This window comes from Microtus pennsylvanicus, chromosome Y (genome assembly GCF_037038515.1).
Source record: "Microtus pennsylvanicus isolate mMicPen1 chromosome Y, mMicPen1.hap1, whole genome shotgun sequence".
NCBI lineage: Eukaryota > Metazoa > Chordata > Mammalia > Rodentia > Cricetidae > Microtus > Microtus pennsylvanicus.
In genome coordinates, this window is record NC_134602.1 from 16,986,296 (window position 1) to 17,013,769 (window position 27,474).

A 27,474-nucleotide genomic window follows, 5' to 3' on the forward strand; every position below is an offset into this window, starting at 1 on the left:
TTTACCAAAAGAAAATATCTTGGCTCTCTAGATTCCAACTTCTGGAAATTCGGTTGAACAGTTGTGGAGCCCAAGAGCTGAACTGACCTCCTCAGCCATCGTGAAGATAGTAAGCCCACCTTCACAGAAGACTAGTGCTTCATGTTGAACAGAGTTGCCACCCCCAACCAAAGCTTTGTGACATCATCAAGGCTCTACTTATGTCATAAAACTCCTCCTAGCCAGGTTTCTTCCCTACTAACCCCCAGAAATATCCAGCATACAGGTCCTAAAATGCTGCTCATACAGCCCCATGAAGACCCAAAATAAAAACCCCAATCTTCTTCCCAATTACTTGAGTCATATTTTTCAAGTAACTCAACCCCTTTATGTGTTTTTTTTTTTTCTGTAAAATAATTTTTGATCTGAGTCAACAACTCACATGAATGTTTTTTTTTCCTAGCTCCAATGTCCTCATTGGTTATTTTCTATTGATTTTTCCATTACTTCATAATAATGATTATCAAACTTTCCACTTCTCTTCCTCCTCCCACATTCTTGCTCCGCATATAAACCTCTCCACTCAAACACCAGTCCAAATAGAGGGCAGGGTACTTTGAGCTGTGGGAAGTCCAAGCCCACCCTTCATCCATCCAGATTTAGCAAGGTATGCATCCACAAAAAATATGATCACAAAAAGCCAGTGTATGATATGCAGACAATTGCAAGTGCCATTATCTTTGGCTTCTCCGTCTGCCCCAATTGTCAGCCACATTCAGAGCTTCCAGTTTGATCCATGTTCTTTCATTCCCAGGTCACTGGATTAGTTGAAATCCCCTTAATTCAGGCACAGTGTCTCATAGTGTGACCAAGCCCTTATATACCTGACATCCTTGCTCTCTTTCTCCATCCATCTTCTCTTCCACTGGAGCTTGGAAGCTCCATCTAGTTTTCTGATTTTGACCCTGACTTGATCTCCATCATTTGCCAAACAAAAGTTCCATGGTGGTTTTCAAGATAGTCAGTCATCAGTCTGACTATGGGACAAGGCACACATAGTTCCTAGGGACATGTCACAGTGCGGTCAACTTCTCCTCCCTATAGAGAGGGTCACCCTATGGCCTTCTGAGAACCACTCAAGAGATATCGATCTTGACATCCCCAGAATGGCCCCATAAATTGAGATATCATCAGTGTATGTGCATTAATTGTGTGTGTTTGTGTGTGTGTATTTAAATCACAATAACAAAGGGATTGTAATATTGAAGTTTGTTCTCATCTTGAGAAGAATATTTGCTACAGAAACACTCTCACAGTAATAGTGAGAGTGTAAACTATCTAAGAAAGGAGAAATAACTGGAGGAATCCCCCAGGAGTTAGGCTCAGTGTCCCAGGAATTACGCCCAAGGAAAGTCAATGAACTCAGTGATGGAAGATAAAACCCAGCCTAAATAAAACCCTAAATCATTTAGGTGGAACATGAGATACTCTTACAACAGTTACAAGAGGTCTAAAATGCCTGGACTGGAACATAAGGGGAACACAATGACGTGGAGCTGAGAGTGCATGGCAAAACTGATTGGATATGGCAAAAATTATGTAAGCATACCAAGGAAACCACCAGTGGGACAAAACCCTAAGAAATCTGTATGACAACATATCATGTTGAACATAATGAGATTTATAGACAAAGGAAAGATCTTAATTATGTCACTGTCACACAGGTGATGATGAACCAGTTCCATCGTAGAGTGACTCCCTGCTGTGTTTAAGATAACCTGTCAATTCTGTCTAGACAGTTACAAGGAAATTTGCATTAATTGCACAGATTAACTATCAGCATCATTTACTGCACAATCAAAGGCAAGGCAAAGAAAACATAGACATGTTGTTGAATGCTGATGATGTTATTGGGAGTTTTGATGGGTTTTTTTCTTAAGGGGAAATCATCAGTGACTCTCATGCATGAAGCAGATCCTTTCTCTGTGATGTTTCCTGAATAGCCACTGAGATACCAGCCCACTGAGTTGTGGTCTCTCTCTCTTTTAAAAAGCAACATCTACCTTCAGCTGGATCTCTTGCTTGAGCTTCCCTTCCGGCTACTAGGCTCCTTTTCTGATCCTGCAGAGGGCTTTTGTAAGGGATTGTGATCTCTAAGTTTTTCCCCTTTCAAGAACTAATCATTCTATTAATCAAAATTCTAAATTGCTGTGGGAGTTTGTTTGTGACTTATGCCTTCACATGTGATACAAGCGACCTGTGTGTATAGGTTCTTCTCTCTGTTCATGTGGGGAAGGCATGGCAGCAGGAGTAGACGGCTGCTCATTCTCTGTAAGGAAATCAGTAAACAGTGGGCACCAAGTACAAGGATGTCCTGAAAAATTAAGTCTTGTCCTTTCAAGGCCCCAAAGCCTCCAGCTAGGTTCAGGGTCACGACAATCTCCAAAACCCACCGAGCATGAAGTATTCAGAAGCAGAAGCCTGTGTGTGCCATATCACATAAATTCATCGTGAGTACACCAATCTGTTTTTTTTTTAATTCTAAATTATTTTGTCCCATCAGAACGATCTATATTACCAATTAACCAAATTTGCTGCATCTTTGGTGTCCTAGAATTGCTTTAAATTGTTGCTGGGACAGTCTTACAAACCTTCCTGTGCTGTTATGAGACCTTAAGGGGACAGCACTTATTTCAGAAATCAAAGGCAGTTGGGTTCAATCCTATGGTTAGCTGTTAGCTAGACACTGGAAGGATGGATTTGACTAAGAAAGGGAGACAGCATACATGGAGGCAGGTAACCTTTCCTTTGAAAATGACAAATTTTGAGGCCTTACTTCAGGCTCTTCTCTTCTCCTAATCTTGGTTTTTTTTATTAGTTTAGGAGAAGAATTAAAACTCCATTTACAGTATCTGTGAACCCGAATGAGTTAAGTATGTGTGACCAACTTGATGTCTGCCTGTCTGTCAACAGGGCCAGAGTTCAGGGGCATCTGATGCATAGCACAGGAATGTCAGCCATCAATCTCTGGTCCACCTAACTCTGCAGCATTAGAGTTGTCATGGTTGCTCATCTGATCTTCCTCATATGATCTCCATCCACAGAGATGTCAGAAAAATCCTCCCCTGAGAGTGCAAGTTCTTTACAAATGAAAGATTATACAACAGAAGACACATGGGAGATTTATATGGGCAAGCTGTTGAAAGGATAAAGTGACAGAAGAAGTTTATAGATTAATTAAAGAAAGAATCCGCTTCAGCTGATAGGTTAGAACATAGGTAGGTGGAGTAAACAAAATAGAATGCCGGGAGGAAGAGGTAGTGAGCTCAGAGAAGTCATGCTCCCCTCTCCCCGGCAGATACCATAGCTCTGCTCTCTGAGGCAGATGTCGATGCAGCCAGCCACCATGTCAGACATGCTGAATTTTTCCTGGTAAGTGCAACCCGTTATACTACACTGATTATTAGAAATGGGTTAAAATGCTGAATCTAATGGGCCAGCAGTGTTTAAAAGAATACAGTTTTTGCGTATTCAGTTCAGGCATAACCTTCATGTGGCCGTGGTGCTGGGGACACAGCCTCACTGCTCAAATAACTACAGAATGGCTTGCAGCCTTGTGGACAACTGAATCCACTGAAAGCCTGAGAAAGCTTGGGAAAGAGTAAAGCATGTTTTCTTGGTAGCAGCGGTTTCTTGGTCTGCTCTGCTTGCTAGAAGAAAGCAAGGGCTCTCATCTAAAAGAGGCTTGCTGTCTCAGCTTCAGCTGCAAAACCCTGCAGCCCTTAAGAGGTCCTGCCACAAAACATTTAAATGGTGTTGATAAAAGCCAACTGAATGCTTGTATGTTTTCAGCAGTAGCAGGAAAAAAAATTGTGTTGTTTTAAAATGCCGGCTATCTGGGCCATCCTGCTAGGGCAAACTCTGACTGTTTGAGGAAGGAGGGCCAGCTACAGAAAGAGGGCTTGAGTGTTGTCTGTTGCAGCCTCTTTGATGGCAAGGACCTTGAAACACTGTAGACTTGTGGCACTGAATGCGGCTCTGTTCGGTACCTCAGCCACAAGGTTGGAATGGCAGAAAGCTAAGGAATGGGCTACATCTGGCCAGCAAAGCCACGGCTTTAGTCCTACTGAGATTGCTTGGTAAATGAAAGACTCATGTGGACAGAAAAACAGAGAGAGAAATAGAGTAAAGAGAGATTCAAAGACAAAGAAAATTTTTAAATGATTTACAGTGTGTTAAAAATATGTGCAGGCTAACATTTGAAGTTCTTAAAGTTAAAAAAAGGAAGAGAGTTGTTGGGTGTGGTAGTACACACCTGTAACCCCAACACATGGGAGGCAGAGGAGATTGACCTCTGTATTTTCAAGGTGAGGTAGCACACGCCTTTAATCCCAGTGCCTTGAAGGCAGAGACAAACAGATCTTTGTGAGTTCAATGTGTAGTAGCATACACCTTTAATCCCAATGCCTGAAAGGCAGAGAGAGGCAGATCTCTGAGACTTCAAGGACAGACAGGTATACAGAGTTATTCCAGGTCAAAGATACAGAGAACCTGTCTCAAAAGGCAAAAAATAAAAAGGAAAAATAAACAAAATAGAGGTTAAATTGAAGCGCACAATAATGGAAAATTCACAGCGAATTTTGATTTTGTATGCTATTATGCTCTTTTTGAATCATTTGAATTTTGAGGCAGTAGCAATAGCTGCTAAAAGATGTTTCTTTATAAAAGCTGCTGAAATAATCCAACATAGATATTTTGAAAATGCCTTGACTTTGAAATTTGGATCTAAGGACATGATGCTTTGGAAAGGAGTTTCTATTTTGTTTTCACAGAGGGTGATAGTCTGTGGATGCCTCTATCCTAATATGGTAGGATGGACCACGCCCTACTTAAAGGTTGCTGTGAACACCTTTAAAAAATTGCTTCGCTCAACTGCCAACTGAGATAAATCAATAATGATGCCACCATTCAGCAGGAAGCATTTTGGAGAGAAAAAACTGCACCCACGTTCCCAAATATGGCTTATAAACGTTCTTTTACATTTAAAGTGGGATGTGATATAGATATGAATATTTGAATTAGTATAGATGTTGCTTTACTGATAGATTTTAGGTCAATTTTGTTATATGTATATGCATTTTTGATCTTAATTAAGGTATTGTGATTGTGTAGTTCATTTAAAAATATAATGTATATAGGTTATTAATGGATAATCATTAATAATAGTCAAGTTTGTAGTCATGTTAGTTAGATTTTCTAGCTACATAGATATATATATTTCAGTTAGAAAGGCATTATTCATATCTCTCTAGACTACAAAATAGGCTATTTAATGTTTTAGTACCTTAGGGTTTTTCATGACAGTGAGACACTCTACCCTTGGCAGCACATATCTACTTCAGGAAGAAGATGGGCATCAAAGAGGATCCTTATGGAGTTTGATAGCCATTTGGGGAAGAAACTGCTCTTGCCTGGATTGTTGCATAAACTGTACACAGAAAACACTCAGAGAGAGGACTACTGAACTTGCCTAAAGGCGAGATGATCTTTTCGTGTTCCTGATTCAGGAAAGGGTCAGCAAAACATTCTTCAAGACAAGCAGATAGTGACTGCCTTTGAAATTTCCTGCTTCATGGAAATGTCTGCTGGAAACTATGTGCCTGTAGGATGAGGATGGAAACACCAACGGTACAGAGGAACTTTGGGTGACTGTCCAGGCAGCGAGATGTCTCTGTCATTTCTAGAGTTTGAAAATGGCTTACTTTTTGTTTGCTTAGGTAATACTTTATTATTCTGGAGTCTCTGTTGGAGTTGAAGAATAGATAGATAGTTATAGATTTCCATTGTTATGATAAAAGATAAAATAGATATAAATATTGTAACTGTAATTCTTGCTTGATAACTGTTTTGTTATATGTAATTTTGCTATGTTAAAGTTAAAGATTCCGTTCTTGTTTAAACAGAAATAGGAGTAATGATGGAGTATAGGTCATTGGTTAATTAAATAAAGAAACTGTTTGGCCTGCAAGGTTAGAACATAGGTGGGTGGAATAAACATAAGAGAATGCTGGGAGGAACAGGAATTGAGCTTAGAGATGCCATGCACCTCTGCCATGGGCAGAAATGGTAGCTCTGCACTCTGAGGCAGATGGCGATACAGCCAGCCACCAGGTCAGACATGGTAAATCTTTCCTTCTAAGCGCACCTCGTGCTGCAACATACATTATTAGACATGGGTTAAGAGGCTGAAAATAATGGGGCAGGCAGTATTGAAATGAATAGTTTTGTGTTGTTATTTCGGAGCATAACCTTACAAGGCGGCCCCATGGGGATGCAGCCCTGCTGCTCAAATTTCTACAATCAAGGGGGAAATGGAAGAAGGGAAGAAAGAAGAGAGAGAGACAAGGAAGAATGGATGAATTCAATCATTCCTTGGAAAAATGAGTGAACCAATGAATGAGGAGACCTAGTAGGAAAAAATGTGCTGCATTCCCTCAGAGAGTCAGGTCAAATTAAGGATTGACAAGGTTTTCCACTAAGGAGGAGGCTTATTCCATTTTACCTTCTTTGTGCTCCAGGCCCACCCACAAGAGTGATGATGAGGACAGGGAGAAGAAGAGGAGAGGGTGTACCAGAATTCCCTGGTACAATTTCTCACCCAAATTGTAGCCAAATCACCTGACCTGGGACAGCTGATCTACATGCTGGACCCTAACTCCCAGTTTGACAACTCTAACATTTTAACCAAGTTTGTGAAGATGAAGGAACCAAAAATAGCCCAGTTACAGGATGGCAGGTTCCTTACAGGATGGGAGTCAGACATCAGTACCATACTGGTATTTGGCGGTTTGATGGGTGTGTGGGGTCTTTGCCAGACTCCACCTAGCATCATGGATTCCCTACTTTACTGATATTATGGAGTTCGGTGCATTCATCATATGTGTGCATGTCACACACTACTGGGCATCATATGTACATGTTTATCATGTGTGTGGGTGAGTGTGTGCATGAGTTTTATAGCCCAAGTACTACAGAACATGATTAATGAAAGGGAACACTGTTTTCCAGATATGGCAGGGCAATTATTTAAATGAACTGACAAGGGTTGGATGGCATGGATAAGACCTATGAGAGTTCAAGGCATACCGAATCCAGGCATGACAAAGTAGGTGGCAAACAGAATTCTGGCAAAACTAAGTAAGTAGCTTGATGTCCAACTTACTGGAGAAGAGCAACTGAGCGGAGACACTTTTCACTAAGCAACATGCTCTAGTGGAGTTCAAACATCCTTTGACTTACAGCCAGTACGAATTAAACCATTCATCAAATGAAACCTAATTTTCTCTGATTTTGAGTATACATTTGTGTCCCTTCCTGATTAATCTACTCTTTATCCTATTAAGTCCCAATACCTCACGCTGATATCGGTCACATCTTTCCATTTGACATGGTTTTTCCTCAAGCTTCATACCGCCCCGAGATCATACAACTTTTTGTCCCCTCTCCACTGCTTCCTTAACAGCCATCTTGTCCTTTACCACACCACGCATCCCCAGTCCTTTACTCTCCAAGGGTAAAAAAAACCATAAATCCTGCTTTGTTTTGAGGCATGTATTTCTGTGATGCCCCATCCACCAAACACAATCCATCATTGACCAAATAACACAACATGTTAACAAATTTTTATTCTTTGAGAAAGAATAATCCATTGGAGAAGATACCAGGATTCATAGAAGACCTGAGGTATCTCTGAAAAAACACATTCCCAAGGAGAGAATTAAGTCTGCCCCTCAAAATTTGAGAATTTCACTTTAACAGATCTTCAACAAATCATAGACATAGATATGGAAGTCATTATCAAACCTGATGAAATACACAGAAGGTTTGTTGGGAACTTGGCAAATAATTTTACCTATCTCTTGGGTTCCATCTTTTTTGTTGTACTGCACTCTTTTGCCCTCCAAGGAATCCCTGCCTAATTCCAAAGTCACCTCTACTGGAGGACATTCAGGCGTGATGTGGAGGTTGCCTTCAATGGAATCATCATTAAGGTGCTAAAGGTACAGGACCGGATCATTCTCGTTGACAATGTAGAAACAGGTCGTTATGGTCTGCACCTCATCTGGGACCACGCCACTCCACTCTTCCTTAGAGCCTGGCATGATGTGGAGGTTGCCTTCCAGGTAGTCATCCAGGAGGTGGTAAATGTACAAGACCGGATTTTTCTTGTAGGTAATATAAAACCAGGTCTTCATGATTGGCACCTCTTCTAGGACCATCCCGTTCCAGTCATTCTTAGAGCCATTTGTGCCCATGAATGTATGTTTCACTGCTCTGCCAACTATGGTGTTTGAGAGATGAGTGTCTGTCACCTGAGGAAATGGCACATTGTTAGGCAGGATCTTCAGGTTTAAAATCCTTTCATCACTATGGAGCTCCAAGCCATAGACACAATTAATCCCATCATATTTCAACAAATAGAGAGAGGGATATGTTGGCAGTTGATCTAGAATGATGGCTTTCCAATGGGTGACTGGTTCATTGGCTTCCTTCCAGCCGTGAGAAATTCTGCGGCCAACAATATTCTCCAGGGCCTCAAAAGGCTTACTAAGTTTTTGCTTCTGGAGCGATGGCCCATTCTTCTTCTGGAGATGTGGCATGCAACTCATGGCGGGAGACTTTCTGAGATAGGCCACAGCACTCCTGTTCCACTGTCTCTTGGCTCTGTTTGTGTGCTTGGGCTTCATAGCTGCCAATCTCTGCATAGGAAGAACTCTTCAGTTTAAATCAGACACAAAGTGGTTTCCTCCACCATAAGTGCCTGCAAGGATGAGAAGGTGAGGATGTGAGGTCAAGGCTCTTTTTAGGAATAACTTTGGAGCAGGTGAAAAAGGCAGGGCTGAATAGATTTGGATACCTAAATGGAATATGTTCTTAAGAAATTAATAGGAAAATTATCAAACTCTTGTCTACAGCTCAGTATATGTGTATCAGAGACATATTCCTGCTGCAAAATGCAATTGACCTCTACTGAGAAACCTACTTCCTGACTTACTATATCAATGAGAGAGGAAGCTATGCCTATACCTAAAGTGAGAAAGAAATATCTGAACAGATGGCAAAGAATTCAAAGAACAGCCACTCCTCTCCTTACCACTCAAGCTACTGGTTAGTTGGCTGATCTATAACCTCCTGCCCAAGGTCATGGCACTCCAGTCCACTGGCTCTCTCTATTGTGTCTCCTGATCCAGATCCAGGTTGATTACATAAAGATATTCTGTATCTTCACTAGAGAAGTGAGTACTGTGAGTCAAACTGCCAAAAGAAAGAAACATTAATCTGTGCAACAGCACCTATTAGAAATAATTATCTTTTAAAACACATATGGCCAAAGGGGATCTTTGTCATTTAAGTGGACGGAGGAATTGGACATTTTTAGCAAAGATAGAGTGGGGAGAATACCCGACATTAACCGTCCCCCAGCTATCAAATATAGGAGCTGTTAACGACATAAATTTTGGACCCAGAGCAGATTTGAAAGAAACCTTTCTTTGACTACAGAGGTCCTAGTTGCTTCCTAAACATATTTACCAAAAGAAAATATCTTGGCTCTCTAGATTCCAACTTCTGGAAATTCGGTTGAACAGTTGTGGAGCCCAAGAGCTGAACTGACCTCCTCAGCCACCGTGGACATAGTAAGCCCACCTTCACAGAAGACTAGTGCTTCATGTGTAACAGAGTTGCCACCCCCAACCAAAGCTTTGTGACATCATCAAGGCTCTACTTATGTCATAAAACTCCTCCTAGCCAGGTTTCTTCCCTACTAACCCCGAGAAATATCCAGCATACAGGTCCTAAAATGCTGCTCATACAGCCCCATGAAGACCCAAAATAAAAACCCCAATCTTCTTCCCAATTACTTGAGTCATATTTTCCAAGTAACTCAACCCCTTTATGTGTTTTTTTTTTTTTTCTGTAAAATAGTTTATGGTCTGAGTCAAAAACTCACATGAATTTTTTTTTTCCTAGCTCCAATGTCCTCACTGGTTATTTTCTATTGATTTTTCCATTACTTCATAATAATAATTATCAAACTTTCCACTTCTCTTCCTCCTCCCACATTCTTCTTGCTCCGCAAATAAACCTCTCCACTCAAACACCAGTCCAAATAGAGGGCAGGGTACTTTGAGCTGTGGGAAGTCCAAGCCCACCCTTCATCCATCCAGATTTAGCAAGGTATGCATCCACAAAAAATATGATCACAAAAAGCCAGTGTGTGATATGCAGACAATTGCAAGTGCCATTATCTTTGGCTTCTCCGTCTGCCCCAATTGTCAGCCACATTCAGAGCTTCCGGTTTGATCCCATGTTCTTTCATTCCCAGGTCACTGGATTAGTTGAAATCCCCTTAGTTCAGGCACAGTGTCTCATAGTGTGGACCAAGCCCTTATATTCCTGACATCCTTGCTCTTCTTCTCCATCCATCTGCTTTTCCTCTGGAGCTTGGAAGCTCCATCTAGTTTTCTGATTTTGACCCTGACTTGATCTCCATCATTTGCCAAACAAAAGTTCCATGGTGGTTTTCAAGATAGTCAGTCATCAGTCTGACTATGGGACAAGGCACACATAGTTCCTAGGGACATGTCACAGTGCGGTCAACTTCTCCTCCCTGCTTAAGTACCTAGAGAGGGTCACCCTATGGCCTTCTGAGAACCACTCGAGAGATATCGATCTTGACATCCCCAGAATGGCCCCATAAATTGAGATATCATCAGTGTATGTGCACTAACTTGTGTGTGTTTGTGTGTGTGTATTTAAATCACAATAACAAATGGATTGTAATATTGAAGTTTGTTCTCATCTTGAGAAGAATATTTGCTACAGAAACACTCTCACAGTAAGAGTGAGAGTGTAAACTATCTAAGAAAGGAGAAATAACTGGAGGAATCCCCCAGGAGTTAGGCTCAGTGTCCCAGGAATTACGCCCAAGGAAAGTCAATGAACTCAGTGATGGAAGATAAAACCCAGCCTAAATAAAACCCTAAATCATTTAGGTGGAACATGAGATACTCTTACAACAGTTACAAGAGGTCTAAAATGCCTGGATTGGAACATGAGGGGAACACAATGACGTGGAGCTGAGAGTGCATGGCAAAACTGATTGGATCTGGCAAAAATTATGTAAGCATACCAAGGAAACCACCAGTGGGACAAAACCCTAAGAAATCTGTATGACAACATATCATGTTGAACATAATGAGATTTATAGACAAAGGAAAGATCTTAATTATTTCACTGTCACACAGTTGATGATGAACCAGTTCCATCGTTGTTTAAGATAACCTGTCAATTCTGTCTAGTCAGTTACAAGGAAATTTGCATTAATTGCACAGATTAACTATCAGCATCATTTACTGCACCATCAAAGGCAAGGCAAAGAAATCATAGACATGTTGTTGAATGCTGATGATGTTATTGGGAGTTTTGATGGGTTTTTTTCTTAAAGGGTGACTCTCATCAGTGACTCTCATGCTTGAAGCAGATCCTTTCTCTGTGATGTTTCCTGAATAGCCACTGAGATACCAGCCCATTGAGTTGTGGTCTCTCTCTCTTTTACAAAGCAACTTCTACCTTCAGCTTGATCTCTTGCTTGAGCTTCCCTTCCAGCTACTAGGCTCCTTTTCTGATCCTGCAGAGGGCTTTTGTAAGGGATTGTGATCTCTAAGTTTTTCCCCTTTCAAGAACTAATCATTCTATTAATCACAATTCTAAACTGCTGTGGGAGTTTGTTTGTGACTTATGCCTTCACATGTGATACAAGCGACCTGTGTGTATAGGGTCTTCTCTCTGTTCATGTGGGGAAGGCATGGCAGCAGGAGTAGATGGCTGCTCATTCTCTGTAAGGAAATCAGTAAACAGTGGGCACCAAGTACAAGGATGTCCTGAAATATTAAGTCTTGTCCTTTCAAGGCCCCAAAGCCTCCAGCTAGGTTCAGGGTCACGACAATCTCCAAAACCCACCGAGCATGAAGTATTCAGAAGCAGAAGCCTGTGTGTGCCATATCACATAAATTCATCGTGAGTACACCAATCTGTTTTTTTTAATTCTAAATTATTTTGTCCCATCAGAACGATCTATATTACCAATAAACCAAATTTGCTGCATCTTTGGTGTCCTAGAATTGCTTTAAATTGTTGCTGGGACAGTCTTACAAACCTTCCTGTGCTGTTATGAGACCTTAAGGGGACAGCACTTATTTCAGAAATCAAAGGCAGTTGGGTTCAATCCTATGGTTAGCTGTTAGCTAGACACTGGAAGGATGGATTTGACTAAGAAAGGGAGACAGCATACATGGAGGCAGGTAACCTTTCCTTTGCAAAATGACCCATTTTGAGGCCTTACTTCAGGCTCTTCTCTTCTCCTAATCTTGGTTTTTTTATTAGTTTAGGAGAAGAATTAAAACTCCATTTACAGTATCTGTGAAACCGAATGAGTTAAGTATATGTGACCAACTTGATGTCTGCCTGTCTGTCAACAGGGCCAGAGTTCAGGGGCATCTGATGCATAGCACAGGAATGTCAGCCATCAATCTCTGGTCCACCTAACTCTCCAGCATTAGAGTTGTCATGGTTGCTCATCTGATCTTCCTCATATGATCTCCATCCACAGAGATGTCAGAAAAATCCTCCCCCGAGAGTGCAAGTTCTTTACAAATGAAAGATTATACAACAGAAGACACATGGGAGATTTATATGGGCAAGCTGTTGAAAGGATAAAGTGACAGAAGAAGTTTATTGATTAATTAAAGAAAGAATCCGCTTCAGCTGATAGGTTAGAACATAGGTAGGTGGAGTAAACAAAATAGAATGCCGGGAGGAAGAGGTAGTGAGCTCAGAGAAGCCATGCTCCCCTCTCCCCGGCAGATGCCATAGCTCTGCTCTCTGAGGCAGATGTCGATGTAGCCAGCCACCATGTCAGACATGCTGAATTTTTCCTGGTAAGTGCACCTCATTATACTACACTGATTATTAGAATTGGGTTAAATGCTGAATCTAATGGGCCAGCAGTGTTTAAAAGAATACAGTTTTGGTGTATTTATTTCAGGCATAACCTTCATGCGGCCGTGGTGCTTGGGACACAGCCACGCTGCTCAAATAACTACAGAATGGCTTGCAGCCTTGTGGACAACTGAATCCACTGAAAGCCTGAGAATGCTTGGGAAAGAGTAAAGCATGTTTTCTTGGTAGCAGCGATTTCTCGGTCTGCTCTGCTTGCTAGAAGAAAGCAAGAGCTCTCATCTAAAAGAGGCTTGCTGACTCAGCTTCAGCTGCAACCCCACAGCCCTTAAGAGGTCCTGCCACAAAACAGTTAAATGGTGTTGATAAAAGCCAACTGAATACTTGTATGTTTTCAGCAGTAGCAGGAAAAAAAACTGTGTTGTTTTAAAATGCCGGCTTTCTGGGCCATCCTGCCTGGGCAAACTCTGACTGTTTGAGGAAGGAGGGCCAGCTACAGAAAGAGGGCTTGAGTGTTGTCTGTTGCAGCCTCTTTGATGGCAAGGACCTTGAAACACTGTAGACTTGTGGCACTGAATGCGGCTCTGTTCGGTACCTCAGCCACAAGGTTGGAATGGCAGAAAGCTAAGGAATGGGCTACATCTGGCCAGCAAAGCCACGGCTTTAGTCCTACTGAGATTGCTTTGTAAATGAAAGACTCATGTGGACAGAAAAACAGAGAGAGACATGGAGTAAACAGAGATTCAAAGACAAAGAAAATTTTTAAATGATTTACAGTGTGTTAAAAATATGTGCAGGCTAAAATTTGAAGTTCTTAAAGTTAAAAGAAGGAAGAGAGTTGTTGGGTGTGGTAGTACACACCTGTAAACCCAACACATGGGAGGCAGAGGGAGGTTGACCTCTGTACCTTCAAGGTGAGGTAGCACACGCCTTTAATCCCAGTGCCTTGAAGGCAGAGACAAACAGATCTTTGTGAGTTCAATGTGTAGTAGCATACACCTTTAATCCCAATGCCTGAAAGGCAGAGAGAGGCATATCTCTGGGACTTCAAGGACAGACAGGTATACAGAGTTATTCCAGGTCAAAGATACAGACAACCTGTCTCAAAAGGCAAAAAATAAAAAGGAAAAATAAACAAAATAGAGGTTAAATTGAAGCGCACAAAGATGGAAAATTCACAGCAAATTTTGATATTGTATGCTATTATGCTCTTTTTGAATCATTTGAATTTTGAGGCAGTAGCAATAGCTGCTAAAAGATGTTTCTTTATAAAGGCTGCTGAAATAATCCAACATAGATATTTTGAAAATGCCTTGACTTTGAAATTTGGATCTAAGGACATGATGCTTTGGAAAGGAGTTTCTATTTTGTTTTCACAGAGGGTGATAGTCTGTGGATGCCTCTATCCTAATATGGTAGGATGGACCACGCCCTACTTAAAGGTTGCTGGGAACACCTTTAAAAAATTGCTTCGCTCAACTGCCAACTGAGATAAATCAATAATGATGCCACCATTCAGCAGGAAGCATTTTGGAGAGAAAAAACTGCACCCACGTTCCCAAATATGGCTTATAAACGTTCTTTTACATTTAAAGTGGGATGTGATATAGATATGAATATTTGCATTAGTATAGATTTTGCTTTACTGATAGAGATTTTAGGTCAATTTTGTTATATGTATATACATTTTTGATCTTAATTAAGGTATTGTGATTGTGTAGTTCATTTAAAAATATAATGTATATAGGTTATTAATGGATAATCATTAATAATAGTCAAGTTTGTAGTCATGTTAGTTAGATTTTCTAGCTACATAGATATATATATTTCAGTTAGATAGGCATTATTCATATCTCTCTAGACTACAAAATAGGCTATTTAATGTTTTAGCACCTTAGGGTTTTTCATGACAGTGAGACACTCTACTCTTGGCAGCACATATCTACTTCAGGAAGAAGATGGGCATCAAAGAGGATCCTTATGGAGTTTGATAGCCATTTGGGGAAGAAACTGCTCTTGCCTGGATTGTTGCATAAACTGTACACAGAAAACACTCAGAGAGAGGACTACTGAACCTGCCTAAAGGTGAGATGATCTTTTCGTGTTCCTGATTCAGGAAAGGGTCAGCAAAACATTCTTCAAGACAAGCAGATAGTGACTGCCTTTGAAATTTCCTGCTTCATGGAAATGTCTGCTGGAAACTATGTGCCTGTAGGATGAGGATGGAAACCCCAACGGTACAGAGGAACTTTGGGTGACTGTCCAGGTGCGAGATGTCTCTGTCATTTCTAGAGTTTGAAAATGGCTTACTTTTTGTTTGCTTAGGTAATACTGTATTATTCTGGAGTCTCTGATGGAGTTGAAGAATAGATAGATAATTATAGTTTTCCATTGTTATGATAAAAGATAAAATAGATATAAATATTGTAACTGTAATTCTTGCTTGATAACTGTTTTGTTATATGTAATTTTGCTATGTTAAAGTTAAAGATTTCGTTCTTGTTTAAACAGAAATAGGAGTAATGATGGAGTATAGGTCATTGGTTAATTAAATAAAGAAACTGTTTGGCCTGAAAGGTTAGAACATAGGTGGGTCGAATAAACATAAGAGAATGCTGGGAGGAATAGGAATTGAGCTTAGAGATGCCATGCACCTCTCCCATGGGCAGAAATGGTAGCTCTGCACTCTGAGGCAGATGGCGATACAGCCAGCCACCAGGTCAGACATGCTAAATCTTTCCTTCTAAGCGCACCTCGTGCTGCAACATACATTATTAGACATGGGTTAAGAGGCTGAAAATAATGGGGCAGGCAGTGTTGAAATGAATAGTTTTGTGTTGTTATTTCGGAGCATAACCTTACAAGGCAGCCCAATGGGGATGCAGCCCTGCTGCTCAAATTTCTACAATCAACGGGGAAATGGAAGAAGGGAAGAAAGAAGAGAGAGAGACAAGGAAGAATGGATGAATTCAATCATTCCTTGGAAAAATGAGTGAACCAATGAATGAGGAGACCTAGTAGGAAAAAATGTGCTGCATTCCCTCAGAGAGTCAGGTCAAATTAAGGATTGACAAGGTTTTCCACTAAGGAGGAGGCTTATTCCATTTTACCTTCTTTGTGCTCCAGGCCCACCCACAAGAGAGATGTTGAGGACAGGGAGAAGAAGAGGAGAGTGTGTACCAGAATTCCCTGGTACAATTTCTCACCCAAATTGTAGCCAAATCACCTGACCTGGGACAGCTGATCTACATGCTGGACCCTAACTCCCAGTTTGACAACTCTAACATTTTAACCAAGTTTGTGAAGATGAAGGAACCAAAAGTAGCCCAGTTACAGGATGGCAGGTTCCTTACAGGATGGGAGTCAGACATCAGTACCATACTGGTATTTGGCGGTTTGATGGGTGTGTGGGGTCTTTGCCAGACTCCACCTAGCATCATGGATTCCCTACTTTACTGATATTATGGAGTTCGGTGCATTCATCATATGTGTGCATGTCACACACTAGTGGGCATCATATGTACATGTTTATCCTGTGTGTGGGTGAGTGTGTTCATGAGTTTTATAGCCCAAGTACTACAGAACATGATCAATGAAAGGGAACACTGTTTTCCAGATATGGCAGGGCAATTATTTAAATGAAATGACAAGGGTTGGATGGCATGGATAAGACCTATGAGAGTTCAAGGCATACTGAATCCAGGCATGACAAAGTAGGTGGCAGACAGAATTCTGGCAAAACTAAGTAGGTAGCTTGTTGTCCAACTTACTGGAGAAGAGCAACTGAGCGGAGACACTTTTCACTAAGCAACATGCTCTAGTGGAGATCAAACATCCTTTGACTTACAGCCAGTACGAATTAAACAATTCATCAAATGAAACCTAATTTTCTCTGATTTTGAGTATACATTTGTGTCCCTTCCTGATTAATCTACTCTTTATCCTCTTAAGTCCCAATACCTCACGCTGATATCGGTCACATCTTTCCATTTGACATGGTTTTCCCTCAAGTTTCATACCGCCCTGAGATCATACAACTTTTTGTCCCCTCTCCACTGCTTCCTTGACAGCCATCTTGTCCTTTACCACAACACGCATCCCCAGTCTTTTACTCTCCAAGGGAAAAGACCATAAATCCTGCTTTGTTTTGAGGCATGTATTTCTGTGATGCCCCATCCACCAAACACAATCCATCATTGACCAAATAACACAACATGTTAACAAATTTTTATTCTTTGAGAAAGAATAATCCATTGGAAAAGATACCAGGATTCATAGAAGACCTGAGGTATCTCTGAAAAAACACATTCCCACAGAGAGAATTAAATCTGCCCCTCAAAATTTGAGAATTTCACTTTAACAGATCTTCACCAAATCATAGACATAGATATGGAAGTCATTATCAAACTTGATGAAATACACAGAAGGTTTGTTGGGAACTTGGCAAATAATTTTACCTTTCTCTTGGGTTCCATCATTTTGGTTGTACTGCACTCTTTTGCCCTGCAAGGAATCCCTGCCTAATTCCAAAGTCACCTCTACTGGAGGACATTCAGGCGTGATGTGGAGGTTGCCTTCAATGGACTCATCATGATGGTGGTAAAGGTACAGGACCGGATCATTCTCGTTGACAATGTAGAAACAGGTCGTTATGGTCTGCACCTCATCTGGGACCATGCTACTCCACTCTTCCTTAGAGCCTGGCATGATGTGGAGGTTGCCTTCCAGGTAGTCATCCAGGAGGTGGTAAATGTACAAGACCGGATCTTTCTTGTAGGTAATATAAAACCAGGTCTTCATGATTGGTACCTCTTCTAGGACCATCCCGTTCCAGTCATTCTTAGAGCCATTTGTGCCCATGAATGTATGTTTCACTGCTCTGCCAACTATGGTGTTTGAGAGATGAGTGTCTGTCACCTGAGGAAATGGCACATTATTAGGCAGGATCTTCAGGTTTAAAATCCTTTCATCACTATGAAGCTCCAAGCCATAGACACAATCAATCCCATCATATTTCAACAAATAGAGAGAGGGATATGTTGGCAGTTGATCTAGAATGATGGCTTTCCAATGGGTGACTGGTTCATTGGCTTCCTTCCAGCCATGAGAAATTCTGCGGCCAACAATATTCTCCAGGGCCTCAAAAGGCTTACTAAGTTTTTGCTTCTGGAGCGATGGCCCATTCTTCTTCTGGAGATGTGGCATGCCACTCATACTAAGAGGCATCTTCATCATGGCGGGAGACTTTCTGAGATAGGCCACAGCACTCCTGTTCCACTGTCTCTTGGCTCTGTTTCTGTGCTTGGGCTTCATAGCTGCCAATCTCTGCATAGGAAGAACTTTTCAGTTTAAATCAGACACAAAGTGGTTTCCTCCACCATAAGTGCCTGCAAGGATAAGAAGGTGAGGATGTGAGGTCAAGGCTCTTTTTATGAATAACTTTGGAGCAGGTAAAAAAGGCAGGGCTGAATAGATTTGGATACCTAAATGGAATATGTTCTTAAGAAATTAATAGGAAAATTATCAAATCTTGTCTACAGCTCAGTATATGTGTATCAGAGACATATTCCTGCTGCAAAATGCAATTGACCTCTACTGAGAAACCTACTTCCTGACTTACTATATCAATGAGAGAGGAAGCTATGCCTATACCTAAAGTGAGAAAGAAATATCTGAACAGATGGCAAAGAATTCAAAGAGCAGCCACTCCTCTCCTTACCACTCAAGCTACTGGTTAGTTGGCTGATCTATAACCACCTGCCCAAGGTCATGGCACTCCAGTCCACTGGCTCTCTCTATTGTGTCTCCTGATCCAGATCCAGGTTGATTACATAAAGATATTCTGTATCTTCATTAGATAAGTGAGTACTGTGAGTCAAACTGCCAAATAAAGAAACATTAATCTGTGCAACAGCACCTATTAGAAATAATTATCTATTAAAACACATATGGACAAAGAGGATCTTTGCCATTTAAGTGGACTGAGGAATGGGACATTTTTAGCAAAGATAGAGTGGGGAGAATACCTGACATTAACCGTCCCCCAGCTATCAAATATAGGAGCTGTTAACGACATAAATTTTGGACCCAGAGCAGATTTGAAAGAAACCTTTCTTTGACTACAGAGGTCCTAGTTGCTTCCTAAACATATTTACCAAAAGAAAATATCTTGGCTCTCTAGATTCCAACTTCTGGAAATTCGGTTGAACAGTTGTGGAGACCAAGAGCTGAACTGACCTCCTCAGCCACTGTGAAGATAGTAAGCCCACCTTCACAGAAGACTAGTGCTTCATGTGGAACAGAGTTGCCACCCCCAACCAAAGCTTTGTGACATCATCAAGGCTCTACTTATGTCATAAAACTCCTCCTAGCCAGGTTTCTTCCCTACTAACCCCGAGAAATATCCAGCATACAGGTCCTAAAATGCTGCTCATACAGCCCCATGAAGACCCAAAATAAAAACCCCAATCTTCTTCCCAATTACTTGAGTCATATTTTCCAAGTAACTCAACCCCTTTATGTGTTTTTTTTTCTGTAAAATAATTTTTGGTCTGAGTCAACAACTCACATGAATGTTTTTTTTCCCTAGCTCCAATGTCCTCATTGGTAATTTTCTATTGATTTTTCCATTACTTCATAATAATAATTATCAAACTTTCCACTTCTCTTCCTCCTCCCACATTCTTCTTGCTCCTCAAATAAACCTCTCCACTCAAACACTAGTCCAAATAGATGGCAGGGTACTTTGAGCTGTGGGAAGTCCAAGCCCACCCTTCATCCATCCAGATTTAGCAAGGTATGCATCCACAAAAAATATGATCACAAAAAGCCAGTGTATGATATGCAGACAATTGCAAGTGCCATTACCTTTGGCTTCTCCGTCTTCCCCAATTGTCAGCCACATTCAGAGCTTCCAGTTTGATCCATGTTCTTTCATTCCCAGGTCACTGGATTAGTTGAAATGCCTTAGTTCAGGCACAGTGTCTCATAGTGTGGACCAAGCCCTTATATTCATGACATCCTTGCTCTTTTTCTCCATCCATCTGCTCTTCCACTGGAGCTTGGAAGCTCCATCTAGTTTTCTGATTTTGACCCTGACTTGATTTCCATCATTTGCCAAACAAAAGTTCCATGTTGGTTTTCAAGATAGTCAGTCATCAGTCTGACTATGGGACAAGGCACACATAGTTCCTAGGGACATGTCACAGTGCGGTCAACTTCTCCTCCCTGCTAAGTACCTAGAGAGGGTCACCGTATGGCCTTCTGAGAACCACTCGAGAGATATCGATCTTGACATCCCCAGAATGGCCCCATAAATTGAGATATCATCAGTGTATGTGCATTAACTTGTGTGTGTTTGTGTGTGTGTATTTAATCACAATAACAAATGGATTGTAACATTGAAGTTTCTTCTCATCTTGAGAAGAATATTTGCTACAGAAACACTCTCACAGTAAGAGTGAGAGTGTAAACTATCTAAGAAAGGAGAAATAACTGGAGGAATCCCCCAGGAGTTAGGCTCAGTGTCCCAGGAATTACGCCCAAGGAAAGTCAATGAACTCAGTGATGGAAGATAAAACCCAGCCTAAATAAAACCCTAAATCATTTAGGTGGAACATGAGATACTCTTACAACAGTTACAAGAGGTCTAAAATGCCTGGACTGGAACATAAGGGGAACACAATGGAGCTGAGAGTGCATGGCAAAACTGATTGGATATGGCAAAAATTATGTAAGCATACCAAGGAAACCACCAGTGGGACAAAACCCTAAGAAATCTGTATGACAACATATCATGTTGAACATAATGAGATTTATAGACAAAGGAAAGATCTTAATTATGTCACTGTCACACAGGTGATGATGAACCAGTTCCATCATTGTTTAAGATAACCTGACAATTCTGTCTAGTCAGTTACAAGGAAATTTGCATTAATTGCACAGATTAACTATCAGCATCATTTACTGCACAATCAAAGGCAAGGCAAAGAAATCATAGACATGTTGTTGAATGCTGATGATGTTATTGGGAGTTTTGATGGGTTTTTTTCTTAAAGCGATATCATCGGTGACTCTCATGCATGAAGCAGATCCTTTCTCTGTGATGTTTCCTGAATAGCCACTGAGATACCAGCCCATTGAGTTGTGGTCTCTCTGTCTTTTAAAAAGCAACTTCTACCTTCAGCTTGATCTCTTGCTTGAGCTTCCCTTCCGGCTACTAGGCTCCTTTTCTGATCCTGCAGAGGGCTTTTGTCAGGGATTGTGATCTCTAAGTTTTTCCACTTTCAAGAACTAATCATTCTATTAATCACAATTCTAAACTGCTGTGGGAGTTTGTTTGTGACTTATGCCTTCACATGTGATACAAGCGACCTGTGTGTATAGGGTCTTCTCTCTGTTCATGTGGGGAAGGCATGGCAGCAGGAGTAGACGGCTGCTCATTCTCTGTAAGGAAATCAGTAAACAGTGGGCACCAAGTACAAGGATGTCCTGAAATATTAAGTCTTGTCCTTTCAAGGCCCCAAAGCCTCCAGCTAGGTTCAGGGTCACAACAATCTCCAAAACCCACCGAGCATGGAGTATTCAGAACCAGAAGCCTGTGTGTGCCATATCACGTAAATTCATTGTGAGTACACCAATCTGTTTTTTTTCAATTCTAAATTATTTTGTCCCATCAGAACGATCTATATTACCAATTAACCAAATTTGCTGCATCTTTGCTGTCCTAGAATTGCTTTAAATTGTTGCTGGGACAGTCTTACAAACCTTCCTGTGCTGTTATGAGACCTTAAGAGGACAGCACTTATTTCAGAAATCAAAGGCAGTTGGGTTCAATCCTAGGGTTAGCTGTTAGCTATACACTGGAAGGATGGATTTGACTAAGAAAGGGAGACAGCATACATGGAGGCAGGTAACCTTTCCTTTGCAAAATGACCCATTTTGAGGCCTTACTTCAGGCTCTTCTCTTCTCCTAATCTTGGTTTTTTTATTAGTTTAGGAGAAGAATTAAAACTCCATTTACAGTATCTGTGAACCTGAATGAGTTAAGTATGTGTGACCAACTTGATGTCTGCCTGTCTGTCAACAGGGCCAGAGTTCAGGGGCATCTGATGCATAGCACAGGAATGTCAGCCATCAATCTCTGGTCCACCTAACTCTCCAGCATTAGAGTTGTCATGGTTGCTCATCTGATCTTCCTCATATGATCTCCATCCACAGAGATGTCAGAAAAATCCTCCCCTGAGAGTGCCAGTTCTTTACAAATGAAAGATTATACAACAGAAGACACATGGGAGATTTATATGGGCAAGCTGTTGAAAGGATAAAGTGACAGAAGAAGATTATTGATTAATTAAAGAAAGAATCTGCTTCAGCTGATAGGTTAGAACATAGGTAGGTGGAGCAAACAAAATAGAATGCCGGGAGGAAGAGGTAGTGAGCTCAGAGAAGCCATGCTCCCCTCTCCCTGGCAGATGCCATAGCTCTGCTCTCTGAGGCAGATGTTGATGCAGCCAGCCACCATGTCAGACATGCTGAATTTTTCCTGGTAAGTGCAACTCGTTATACTACACTGATTATTAGAAATGAGTTAAAATGCTGAATCTAATGGGCCAGCAGTGTTTAAAAGAATACAGTTTTTGTGTATTTATTTCAGGCATAACCTTCATGCGGCCGTGGTGCTGGGGACACAGCCTCGCTGCTCAAATAACTACAGAATGGCTTGCAGCCTTGTGGACAACTGAATCCACTGAAAGCCTGAGAAAGCTTGGGAAAGAGTAAAGCATGTTTTCTTGGTAGCAGCGATTTCTCGGTCTGCTCTGCTTGCTAGAAGAAAGCAAGGGCTCTCATCTAAAAGAGGCTTGCTGACTCAGCTTCAGCTGCAAAACCCTGCAGCCCTTAAGAGGTCCTGCCACAAAACATTTAAATGGTGTTGATAAAAGCCAACTGAATGCTTGTATGTTTTCAGCAGTAGCAGGAAAAAAAACTGTGTTGTTTTAAAATGCCGGCTATCTGGGCCATCCTGCTAGGGCAAACTCTGACTGTTTGAGGAAGGAGGGCCAGCTACAGAAAGAGGGCTTGAGTGTTGTCTGTTGCAGCCTCTTTGATGGCAAGGACCTTGAAACACTGTAGACTTGTGGCACTGAATGCGGCTCTGTTCGGTACCTCAGCCACAAGGTTGGAATGGCAGAAAGCTAAGGAATGGGCTACATCTGGCCAGCAAAGCCACGGCTTTAGTCCTACTGAGATTGCTTGGTAAATGAAAGACTCATGTGGACAGAAAAACAGAGAGAGAAATAGAGTAAAGAGAGATTCAAAGACAAAGAAAATTTTTAAATGATTTACAGTGTGTTAAAAATATGTGCAGGCTAAAATTTGAAGTTCTTAAAGTTAAAAAAAGGAAGAGAGTTGTTGGGTGTGGTAGTACACACCTGTAAACCCAACACATGGGAGGCAGAGGGAGATTGACCTCTGTACCTTCAAGGTGAGGTAGCACACGCCTTTAATCCCAGTGCCTTGAAGGCAGAGACAAACAGATCTTTGTGAGTTCAATGTGTAGTAGCATACACCTTTAATCCCAATGCCTGAAAGGCAGAGAGAGGCAGATCTCTGAGACTTCAAGGACAGACAGGTATACAGAGTTATTCCAGGTCAAAGATACAGAGAACCTGTCTCAAAAGGCAAAAAATAAAAAGGAAAAATAAACAAAATAGAGGTTAAATTGAAGCACACAAAGATAGAAAATTCACAGCGAATTTTGATATTGTATGCTATTATGCTCTTTTTGAATCATTTGAATTTTGAGGCAGTAGCAATAGCTGCTAAAAGATGTTTCTTTATTAAAGCTGCTGAAATAATCCAACATAGATATTTTGAAAATGCCTTGACTTTGAAATTTGGATCTAAGGACATGATGCTTTGGAAAGGAGTTTCTATTTTGTTTTCACAGAGGGTGATAGTCTGTGGATGCCTCTATCCTAATATGGTAGGATGGACCACGCCCTACTTAAAGGTTACTCTGAACACCTTTAAAAAATTGCTTCGCTCAACTGCCAACTGAGATAAATCAATAATGATGCCACCATTCAGCAGGAAGCATTTTGGAGAGAAAAAACTGCACCCACGTTCCCAAATATGGCTTATAAACGTTCTTTTACATTTAAAGTGGGATGTGATATAGATATGAATATTTGCATTAGTATAGATTTTGCTTTACTGATAGAGATTTTAGGTCAATTTTGTTATATGTATATGCATTTTTGATCTTAATTAAGGTATTGTGATTGTGTAGTTCATTTAAAAATATAATGTATATAGGTTATTAATGGATAATCATTAATAATAGTCAAGTTTGTAGTCATGTTAGTTAGATTTTCTAGCTACATATATATATATATATATATATATATATATATATATATATATATATATATATTTCAGTTAGATAGGCATTATTCATATCTCTCTATACTACAAAATAGGCTATTTAATGTTTTAATACCTTAGGGTTTTTCGTGACAGTGAGACACTCTACTCTTGGCAGCACATATCTACTTCAGGAAGAAGATGGGCATCAAAGAGGATCCTTATGAAGTTTGACAGCCTTTTGGGGAAGAAACTGCTCTTGCCTGGATTGTTGCATAAACTGTACACAGAAAACACTCAGAGAGAGGACTACTGAACTTGCCTAAAGGTGAGATGATCTTTTCGTGTTCCTGATTCAGGAAAGGGTCAGCAAAACATTCTTCAAAACAAGCAGATAGTGACTGCCTTTGAAATTTCCTGCTTCATGGAAATGTCTGCTGGAAACTATGTGCCTGTAGGATGAGGATGGAAACACCAACGGTACAGAGGAACTTTGGGTGACTGTCCAGGCAGCGAGATGTCTCTGTCGTTTCTAGAGTTTGAAAATGGCTTACTTTTTGTTTGCTTAGGTAATACTGTATTATTCTGGAGTCTCTGAAGGAGTTGAAGAATAGATAGATAGTTATAGTTTTCCATTGTTATGATAAAAGATAAAATAGATATAAATATTGTAACTGTAATTCTTGCTTGATAACTGTTTTGTTATATGTAATTTTGCTGTGTTAAAGATAAAGATTCCGTTCTTGTTTAAACAGAAAAAGGAGTAATGATGGAGTATAGGTCATTGGTTAATTAAATAAAGAAACTGTTTGGCCTGAAAGGTTAGAACATAGGTGGGTGGAATAAACATAAGAGAATGCTGGGAGGAATAGGAATTGAGCTTAGAGATGCCATGCACCTCTGCCATGGGCAGAAATGGTAGCTCTGCACTCTGAGGCAGATGGCGATACAGCCAGCCACCAGGTCAGACATGCTAAATCTTTCCTTCTAAGCGCACCTCGTGCTGCAACATACATTATTAGACATGGGTTAAGAGGCTGAAAATAATGGGGCAGGCAGTGTTGAAATGAATAGTTTTGTGTTGTTATTTCAGAGCATAACCTTACAAGGCGGCCCCATGGGGATGCAGCCCTGCTGCTCAAATTTCTACAATCAAGGGGGAAATGGAAGAAGGGAAGAAAGAAGAGAGAGAGACAAGGAAGAATGGATGAATTCAATCATTCCTTGGAAAAATCAGTGAACCAATGAATGAGGAGACCTAGTAGGAAAAAATGTGCTGCATTCCCTCAGAGAGCCAGATCAAATTAAGGATTGACAAGGTTTTCCACTAAGGAGGAGGCTTATTCCATTTTACCTTCTTTGTGCTCCAGGCCCAACCACAAGAGTGATGATGAGGACAGGGAGAAGAAGAGGAGAGGGTGTACCAGAATTCCCTGGTACAATTTCTCACCCAAATTGTAGCCAAATCACCTGACCTGGGACAGCTGATCTACATGCTGGACCCTAACTCCCAGTTTGACAACTCTAACATTTTAACCAAGTTTGTGAAGATGAAGGAACCAAAATAGCCCAGTTACAGGATGGCAGGTTCCTTACAGGATGGGAGTCAGACATCAGTACCATACTGGTGTTTGGCGGTTTGATGGGTGTGTGGGGTCTTTGCCAGACTCCACCTAGCATCATGGATTCCCTACTTTACTGATATTATGGAGTTCGGTGCATTCATCATATGTGTGCATGTCACACACTAGTGGGCATCATATGTACATGTTTATCCTGTGTGTGGGTGAGTGTGTTCATGAGTTTTATAGCCCAAGTACTACAGAACCTGATCAATGAAAGGGAACACTGTTGTCCACATATGGCAGGGCAATTATTTAAATGAACTGACAAGGGTTGGATGGCATGGATAAGACCTATGAGAGTTCAAGGCATACCGAATCCAGGCATGACAAAGTAGGTGGCAGACAGAATTCTGGCAAAACTAAGTAGGTAGCTTGTTGTCCAACTTACTGGAGAAGAGCAACTGAGCGGAGACACTTTTCACTAAGCAACATGCTCTAGTGGAGATCAAACATCCTTTGACTTACAGCCAGTACGAATTAAACCATTCATCAAATGAAACCTAATTTTCTCTGATTTTGAGTATACATTTGTGTCCCTTCCTGATTAATCTACTCTTTATCCTCTTAAGTCCCAATACCTCACGCTGATATCGGTCACATCTTTCCATTTGACATGGTTTTCCCTCAAGCTTCATACCGCCCCGAGATCATACAACTTTTTGTCCCCTCTCCACTGCTTCCTTGACAGCCATCTTGTCCTTTGCCACACCACGCATCCCCAGTCCTTTACTCTCCAAGGGGAAAATACCACAAATCCTGCTTTGTTTTGAGGCATGTATTTCTGTGATGCCCCATCCACCAAACACAATCCATCATTGACCAAATAACACAACATGTTAACAAATTTTTATTCTTTGAGAAAGAATAATCCATTGGAAAAGATACCAGGATTCATAGAAGACCTGAGGTATCTCTGAAAAAACACATTCCCAAGGAGAGAATTAAGTCTGCCCCTCAAAATTTGAGAATTTCACTTTAACAGATCTTCACCAAATCATAGACATAGATATGGAAGTCATTATCAAACTTGATGAAATACACAGAAGGTTTGTTGGGAACTTGGCAAATAATTTTACCTATCTCTTGGGTTATATCTTTTTTGTTGTACTGCACACTTTTGCCCACCAAGGAATCCCTGCCTAATTCCAAAGTCACCTCTACTGGAGGACATTCAGGCATGATGTGGAGTTTGCCTTCAATGGAATCATCATGATGGTTGTAAAGGTACAGGACCGGATCATTCTCGTTGACAATGTAGAAACAGGTCGTTATGGTCTGCACCTCATCTGGGACCACGCCACTCCACTCTTCCTTAGAGCCTGGCATGATGTGGAGGTTGCCTTCCAGGTAGTCATCCAGGAGGTGGTAAATGTACAAGACCGGATCTTTCTTGTAGGTAATATAAAACCAGGTCTTCATGATTGGTACCTCTTCTAGGACCATCCCGTTCCAGTCATTCTTAGAGCCATTTGTGCCCATGAATGTATGT